General features: G+C 39.1%; 1 pseudogene; it reads left to right on the forward strand.

Moving 5' to 3' along the window:
• The first annotated feature begins 1008 nt into the window (after nt 1–1008).
• Nucleotides 1009–7223, forward strand: LOC121753907 (annotated as a pseudogene).
• Nucleotides 7224–7554: the final 331 nt, after the last annotated feature.

A 7554-nucleotide genomic window follows, 5' to 3' on the forward strand; every position in this document is an offset into this window, starting at 1 on the left:
CAATATCTTCAAAACAATTAATTGGGAATTCGTCATTGCTTGCGTCATATGGAGGTGAGTCATCCTTTTTCTTTTCTTGAAAGTCAAAAGATTCTCCTGAAATTTCAAAAGATGAACAGAAACTTGTCGGCAATAATTTTTGCCTTAAAGAGAGATTGAAAATGACAGCAATGAATTATGCTGCTGTAATAATAATGAGGATCTTTCTTTTTCTTTTTGCCTCTGTAATAATCCTCTTATAGTGTTGTAAAACACATTTTTTTTTAAATCAAACATTGTCATGGTGGAGGGTTCGTGGGTCCCTCATCCCTATATTTCAAATCGAAATGAGTACAATTCGTGGCCACACCCGAAAGTGGTGTACCAAAAGAGACAAAGGAGTAGTAGGTGGTCCATTCCCACATGGGCGGACCTCATCATACTCCAGCAAAACAAAAACAATCACCTAATCTATGAAGCCTCGTCCCCTCGGACTCATTCATTAGGGATTCCCAATTCCTCCATGCGGATCATGGCCTTCAAAAGTCGTGGGGCCGTGGTGGCGGTCATGCGTTGGAGTTCTTCAATCTCGGTCCCCATTTTGGCAAGGAAGTCGGCCGCCTTATTTCCTTCGCGGTGAATGAAGGTAGTGCGGAGAGTGAGGCGCCGCTTGTGTAGGGCAATATGTACCATGACCTGGCGGATATATTCGTGTCCCCAATCCTTTCCGTCCGCCAATTTAATTGCTTGCTCGGCATCCGCTTCGAGCCAAATTGGTTTCGCAAAATCCCTAGCCATTGTCAAGCCATGGTGCATGGCTAGTAACTCGGCCTCAAGCGCTGAGTGTGCAGAGAGCGTGAGCGCGAAGGCCACAAGTAACCTTCCCGAGTGGTCCCGGATGAGGCCTCCTCCCCCGGCTTTCCCGGTTGCCTCGTCAAACGCACCATCCGTGTTAAGTTTCAGCCACGGTTGGTCCGGAGGTTTCTATTTGATCATCATGGCTAGTGGCTGCGGACTTCTCGGAGCGGCATGACTCGGGATGTTGACCCCAAGCCGAATGCCCTTCCAATGCTTCGGCTTGAGGTTGCCGTTCGACATGCTATTCCGGATGAGAGTAATTGTCTGCCATACCACATTGTTCGCCTTGAATTGGGCTTCTTGGTGTCTGCTTCTATTCCTTTCTGCCCAGATAAACCAAAGGATAAGGTAAGGCATGAGACGGCTAAGGTGTTTCCTACCTGGTTGCTGTAATCTTGTCCCCCATACTTCGAGCCTAGTTGGGATGGTATCGTTGATCCGAAGAGGTGGGGAGGGGCCTAGTTGGGATGGTATCGTTGATCCTAATAAGGTCTTTAGAAAGACTCTTAACATGTTCTTCCCACCTTGAAATTTCCTTATTAAGGATTTTAATTTCAGGACCGAAATTATTTCTTTTATCAAGAATATTGTCTCTAAAATTCATAAGACAATTTTATCATGCACTTATAAGTGTGAGAGTTTGAATTTTTCTTTCGCATTACATATAATGACATGAAGACTATGCATTTCTTCATAAATTGGTGCAAGGGACCATTGTCTCCTTCTGTAGAAATATCTCTCTTCATCAAGCTCAATAAGCCTTTCTTTACTTAGTTTAGAGAGAGATGCTTGATGGAGCTACACCCAAGCTGATCTACAAGGACAAGAAGATGGATCCATTGTTCATTCAAAGTGGACCAATTACAAGAGCTAGAGCTAAGAAGATAAAGGAGTCCATGATGCTTTTAGTTGATGAAGTAAAAGCCCAATTCCAAGACCAATCTACATTGGGCCAAATGGTGAATATTATTCAAGTTAGTGGGCAGCCCAATGCATGAAGTTTTGAGTCACTATATATCACATTTTGGAGGCCCAAATTGAAGATACATGATGCATTTTCGTCCAAGTTGGAGCAACCAAAATGAAGAGTCATTTTTAAGTTACTTTTTGAGTTAAATAAGTGACTTTAGATGTCCTAAAGTAACACCAATAGTTTAGGAGTTACTTTTCACTTATTATGAGTCATTCTAAAGGTCTTAAGTTGTACTAATGATATGAGACTTTCAAGAGTCCATTCTAGCCTATGAATAGGCTTGTAAGCATGTCATTTGAGGACACCATTGATCAAATACGAAAATAGACTTTGTCTTGTGAGTTGAATTCTCTTTGTAGAGTTTTTCACTTGTTTGGAACTTATCAAGATACTTTGAGCAAGTTCTTGTGGCGTTCAACCATACCGAGGTTCTTGGCTGATCATATAGCGAACGGGTCGAGGTTTTCCAAGCTCTGGAAGTGGATCAAACCAGATTATCAATCAAGGGAGTCCGCTGCCAAACCTTATACGTGGGGTTCTTGGATCAATATATCCAACGGGTCCTTCGTCCTATCCCAATCCATATCATTTGGTATCATGAGCCATCTGGTATTGATCTATTCTTAGCTTTACCTTACATTCATATCATAGTTTCAAAAAAAAAAAATCGAAAAAAAAATGAGAAAGGCTAGCACAACTTTGTCTTCATTTTATCTAGTTGTTGCAAAAAGAAAAAAAAAAAGGGGCCAAAAAAAAAAAAAAGAAGTAGATATAGTAAACATCTTTACCTTCTTTTATCCATTATCTTTTTTTGCTTTACAAAAAGAAGCAAACAAAAAAACCAGGAAAAAAAAAACCCAAATACATTTTTCACATCATTTTCTCGACCATTTCCTTTCATCCTTCATTCAAGGGCTAAAGTTGGTTGATTGCTATTTGTTCTTGTTTGTTCTTGATTTGTTTTATACTTGTGTTTTCTTTGCAAAAGAGAAAGAGTGGTAAAAGGCTTGAGAGGTGAGGTTATTTGAGGGGAGGTAAAAGCCAACGAGTGATATACACGAGTGTTTTGTGAGGTTTATTTTTTTTGTGATACACGAGTGAACTGTGAGGATGGATTCTACTGACGATCATATTCCAGTTGATCCTACGTTGAAAGCCATGCAACAATAATTTGCAAGGTTTGCACGGATTCTGGAAAGTGTTTCAGGGCGGTTGGAGAGGCTAGAAGTTCAGGCAACAAATGAAAATAATAACGAGGAGGAAGAGAGTGGAAGAGAAGATGATGCTTCATATAGGCATCGAAATGAGAGACGTGGAAACGGTAGAAGAGGGCGTACAAATGAAGTGGATGGAGATTTGAGAAGCATCAAACTGAAGATCCCAACATTCCAAGGAAGGAGTGACCCCGAAGCTTATTTGGAGTGGGAGAGAAAGGTGGATCTCATCTTTGAATGTCACAACTATTCCGAGGAGAAAAAGGTTAGACTTGCTGCTATTGAATTCGCTGACAATGCTATAGTTTGGTGGGATCAATTGACAACTAGTACAAGGCGATATGGAGGAAGACCGGTTTCGACTTGGGAAGAAATGAAAAGCATAATGCGTAAGAGATTTGTACCTTCTCATTATTTTCGTGAATTGTATCAAAAATTACAATCTATGAAACAAGGTACTAAATCTGTTGATGAGTACTACAAAGACGTGGAGATTGCCATGATTAGGGCAAATGTTGAAGAAGATAGAGAAGCAACTATGGCTCGATTCTTATGTGGGCTGAATAGGGAGATTGCAAACATTATGTGGTTCATATGGCCATGAAGGTGGAGGGACAATTGAAGAAGAAGGGAACAATCCAAAAGAATTTTTCAACAAGTTCTCATTCTTCAAGGACAAAAGAGTGGACTTCATCCAAATCCAATTTTGGGGCAGGTTCTAAACCCCAAAATGAAGCGTCGACATCCAAGTCCAAAGAATTTGAGAAGGGTAAAGGTATTTCTACTTCTACTTCTACTCGAAATAGAGATATCAAATGTTTTCGTTGTTAAGGTGTTGGACACATTGCATCTCAATGTCCAAACAAAAGGGTGATGATTTTGAAGCCAAATGGAGAGATAGAATCTGAAAGTGAACGTGAAGATGATGATGATGAGGAGGAGGATAAACAATTGGAGGAGTTTGGACCAGAACATGGAGAACTTTTGGTCGTTCGAAGGGCTCTAAACATGCAAAACAGAAATGATGATCAACAAAGGGAGAACATCTTCCACACAAGGTGTTTGGTCCAAGGTAAACTTTGCATAATGATTATTGATGGTGGTAGTTGTGCAAATGTTGCAAGTTCTGAAATGGTGGAAAAGTTGAGCTTAACAACGGAAAAACATCCTAATCCGTACAAGCTACAATGGCTTAATGAATGTGGAGAAATTCGAGTGACTAAGCGAGTTCTAATTTCGTTTTCAATTGGCAATTATAAAGATGATGTTCTTTGTGATGTTGTGCCAATGCATGCTAGTCACATTCTTTTGGGGAGGCCATGGCAGTTTGATCGTAGAGTGACTTATGATGGATTTCACAACCACTACACCTTCAAGCACAACAACAAGTCTATCATGCTTGTCTCTTTGACACCTCAACAAGTTCAAGAAGATCAACAGAAATTATCTCAAGCAAGGAGAGCTCGTGAGGTTGAGAGAAAAAAAAAGCGAGGGCATTGAAAAAGAGTCGAGTGAAAAGAGTCGAGAGAAAAGTAAGAATGAGGGAAAAGAAAAAAAGAATTTCTATGTGAGAGCAAAAGAAATAAAGAGTGCAATAGTTAAAGAAAAGAGTGTTTTCATCTTAGTGTACAAAGAATCTTTGTTTACCACTAACGAATTAACCACTTCATTGTCAAGTACTTTTGTGTCTCTTTTACAAGAATTCGAGGATGTCTTTCCCGAGGATGAACCAACTGGATTACCTCCATTAAGAGGTATTGAACATCAAATTGACTTTGTTCCCGGTGCAGTTCTACCAAACCAACCAGCCTATAGGGCCAATCCCGAAGAGACTAAGGAAATTCAAAGGCAAGTGCAAGAGTTGTTGGAGAAAGGAAAAATCCGTGAGAGCATGAGTCCATGTGCTGTGCCGGTAATTGTTGTTTCTAAGAAAGATGGATCATGGAGGATGTGCACCGACTGTCGAGCAATTAACAAAATCACTGTAAAGTATCGCTATCCTATTCCTAGGCTAGATGATATGCTTGATGAATTGCATGGATCTGTTGTGTTTAGTAAGATCGATTTGAAATATAGTTATCATCAAATTCGCATTAGAGAAGGAGATGAATGGAAAACAGCCTTTAAAACAAAATTTGGTCTATATGAGTGGTTAGTCATGCCTTTTGGTTTAACTAATGCACCAAGCACTTTCATGAGATTGATGCACCATGTTTTGAGAAAATTCATTGGAAAATTTGTGGTTGTTTATTTTGATGATATTCTTGTCTATAGCAAAAATGTGGATGAACATCTTAACCATTTACATGCTATTTTGGACACCTTAAGAAAAGAATCATTGTATGCTAATCTCAAGAAGTGTTCATTTTGCATGGATAAAGTTATTTTTCTTGGTTTTGTTATAAGTGCTAATGGGATTGAAATGGAAAAGGAGAAGGTGAAAGCTATTTTAGAATGGCCAATTCCTCAAAATGTAGCACAAGTTAGAAGTTTTCATGGTCTTGCAAGTTTTTATAGGAGGTTTGTCAAGGATTTTAGTACAATTGCTGCACCTTTGAATGAAATTGTGAAAAAGGATGTTTGTTTTTATTGGGGTGAAAAACAAGAGCATGCTTTTAATCTCCTGAAAGAAAAACTTACAACTGCACCAATTCTTTCTTTGCCTAACTTTGATAACATGTTTGAGCTTGAATGTGATGCATCTGGAGTAGGCATCGGAGCTGTTTTGTTGCAGGATGGAAAGCCAATCGCTTACTTTAGCGAAAAGTTGAAAGGAGCTCAATTGAACTATCCAACGTATGACAAGGAGTTATATGCGTTGGTTAGAGCTTTGGAAACATGGCAGCATTACTTGTGGCCTAGAGAGTTTGTAATTCATACGGATCATGAATCTCTCAAGTACTTTAAAGGTCAAGGTAAGCTTAGCAAGAGACATGTTAAGTGGGTGGAATTCATTGAATCATTTCCCTATGTAATCAAATACAAAAAGGGAAAAGAAAACATTGTGGCTGATGCACTGTCTCGGAGGTACATTTTGATCACTAATTTGAGTTCTAAGTTGCTTGGTTTTGAGTTGATTAAGGAAATGTATGATAATGACCCGGACTTTTCTTCTATCTATTTAGCTTGTGAGCATGCTGCATTTGACAAGTTCTATAGGCATGATGGCTATTTTTTAAGAGAAAATAAACTGTGCATTCCTAAAGGTTCTATGCGTGAATTGCTTGTGCGTGAAGCACATGGTGGAGGTTTAATGGGGCATTTTGGAGTCCATAAGACAATGGATGTTTTGCATGAACATTTCTTTTGGCCTAAAATGCGTGTGGATGTTGAAAGAATTTGTAAAAGATGCATAACTTGCATGCAAGCCAAGTCTAAATCACACCCACATGGTTTGTACAAACCGTTACCAATTCCTAGTGCACCTTGGGAGGATATTTCAATGGACTTTGTTGTTGGTTTGCCAAGAACAAAAGAGGTAGAGATTCAGTTTTTGTGGTTGTTGATAGGTTTTCAAAAATGGCACATTTTATTCCATGTCACAAAACTGATGATGCATCTCATATCGCTGATTTGTTCTTTAAAGAATTGTCCGTTTGCATGGTGTTCCTAGATCAATTGTGAGTGATCGAGATGCTAAATTTGTGAGTCATTTTTGGCGAGTGTTGTGGAATAAGTTAGGAACTAAACTCTTATTTTCTACTACTTGTCATCCACAAACTGATGGACAAACTGAAGTAGTTAATAAGACTTTGTCTCAATTACTACGAACTTTAGTTAAAAAGAACTTGAAAAGTAGGGAGGAATGCTTACCTTTTGCTGAATTTGCTTATAATCGAAGTGTTCATTCTGCTACTAACTTTTCTCCATTTGAAGTTGTGTATGGTTTTAATCCATTGAGCCCACTAGATTTGATTCCAATACCTATTGAAGATCGTGCAAGTCTTGATGGAAAAGCTAAGGCCGAAATGGTGATAAGATTGCATGAAAGGGTAAGACTCAACATTGAAAAGAGGACAGAACAATATGCAAAGCAAGCCAACAAGGGTCGGAAACAAGTCATCTTTGAGCCGGGAGATTGGGTTTGGTTGCATATAAGAAAGGAGAGATTTCCTTCGAAAAGAAAGTCCAAGTTGCAGCCAAGAGGAGATGGACCATTCCAAGTGATTGGAAAAGTCAATGATAATGCTTACAAACTTGACTTACCTGGTGAGTTTAATGTAAGTGCTACTTTCAATGTTTCTGATTTATCTCCTTATGTTGGTGAATTAGATTCGAGGACGAATCCTCTTGAAGAAGAAGGGAATGATGGAGCTACACCCAAGCTGATCTACAAGGACAAGAAGATGGATCCATTGTTCATTCAAAGTGGACCAATTACAAGAGCTAGAGCTAAGAAGATAAAGGAGTCCATGATGCTTTTAGTTGATGAAGTAAAAGCCCAACTCCAAGACCAATCTACATTGGGCCAAATGGTGAATATTATTCATGTTAGTGGGCAGCTCAATGCATGAAGTTTTGAGTCACTAT

This window comes from Salvia splendens, chromosome 1 (assembly GCF_004379255.2).
Source record: "Salvia splendens isolate huo1 chromosome 1, SspV2, whole genome shotgun sequence".
Taxonomy (NCBI): domain Eukaryota; kingdom Viridiplantae; phylum Streptophyta; class Magnoliopsida; order Lamiales; family Lamiaceae; genus Salvia; species Salvia splendens.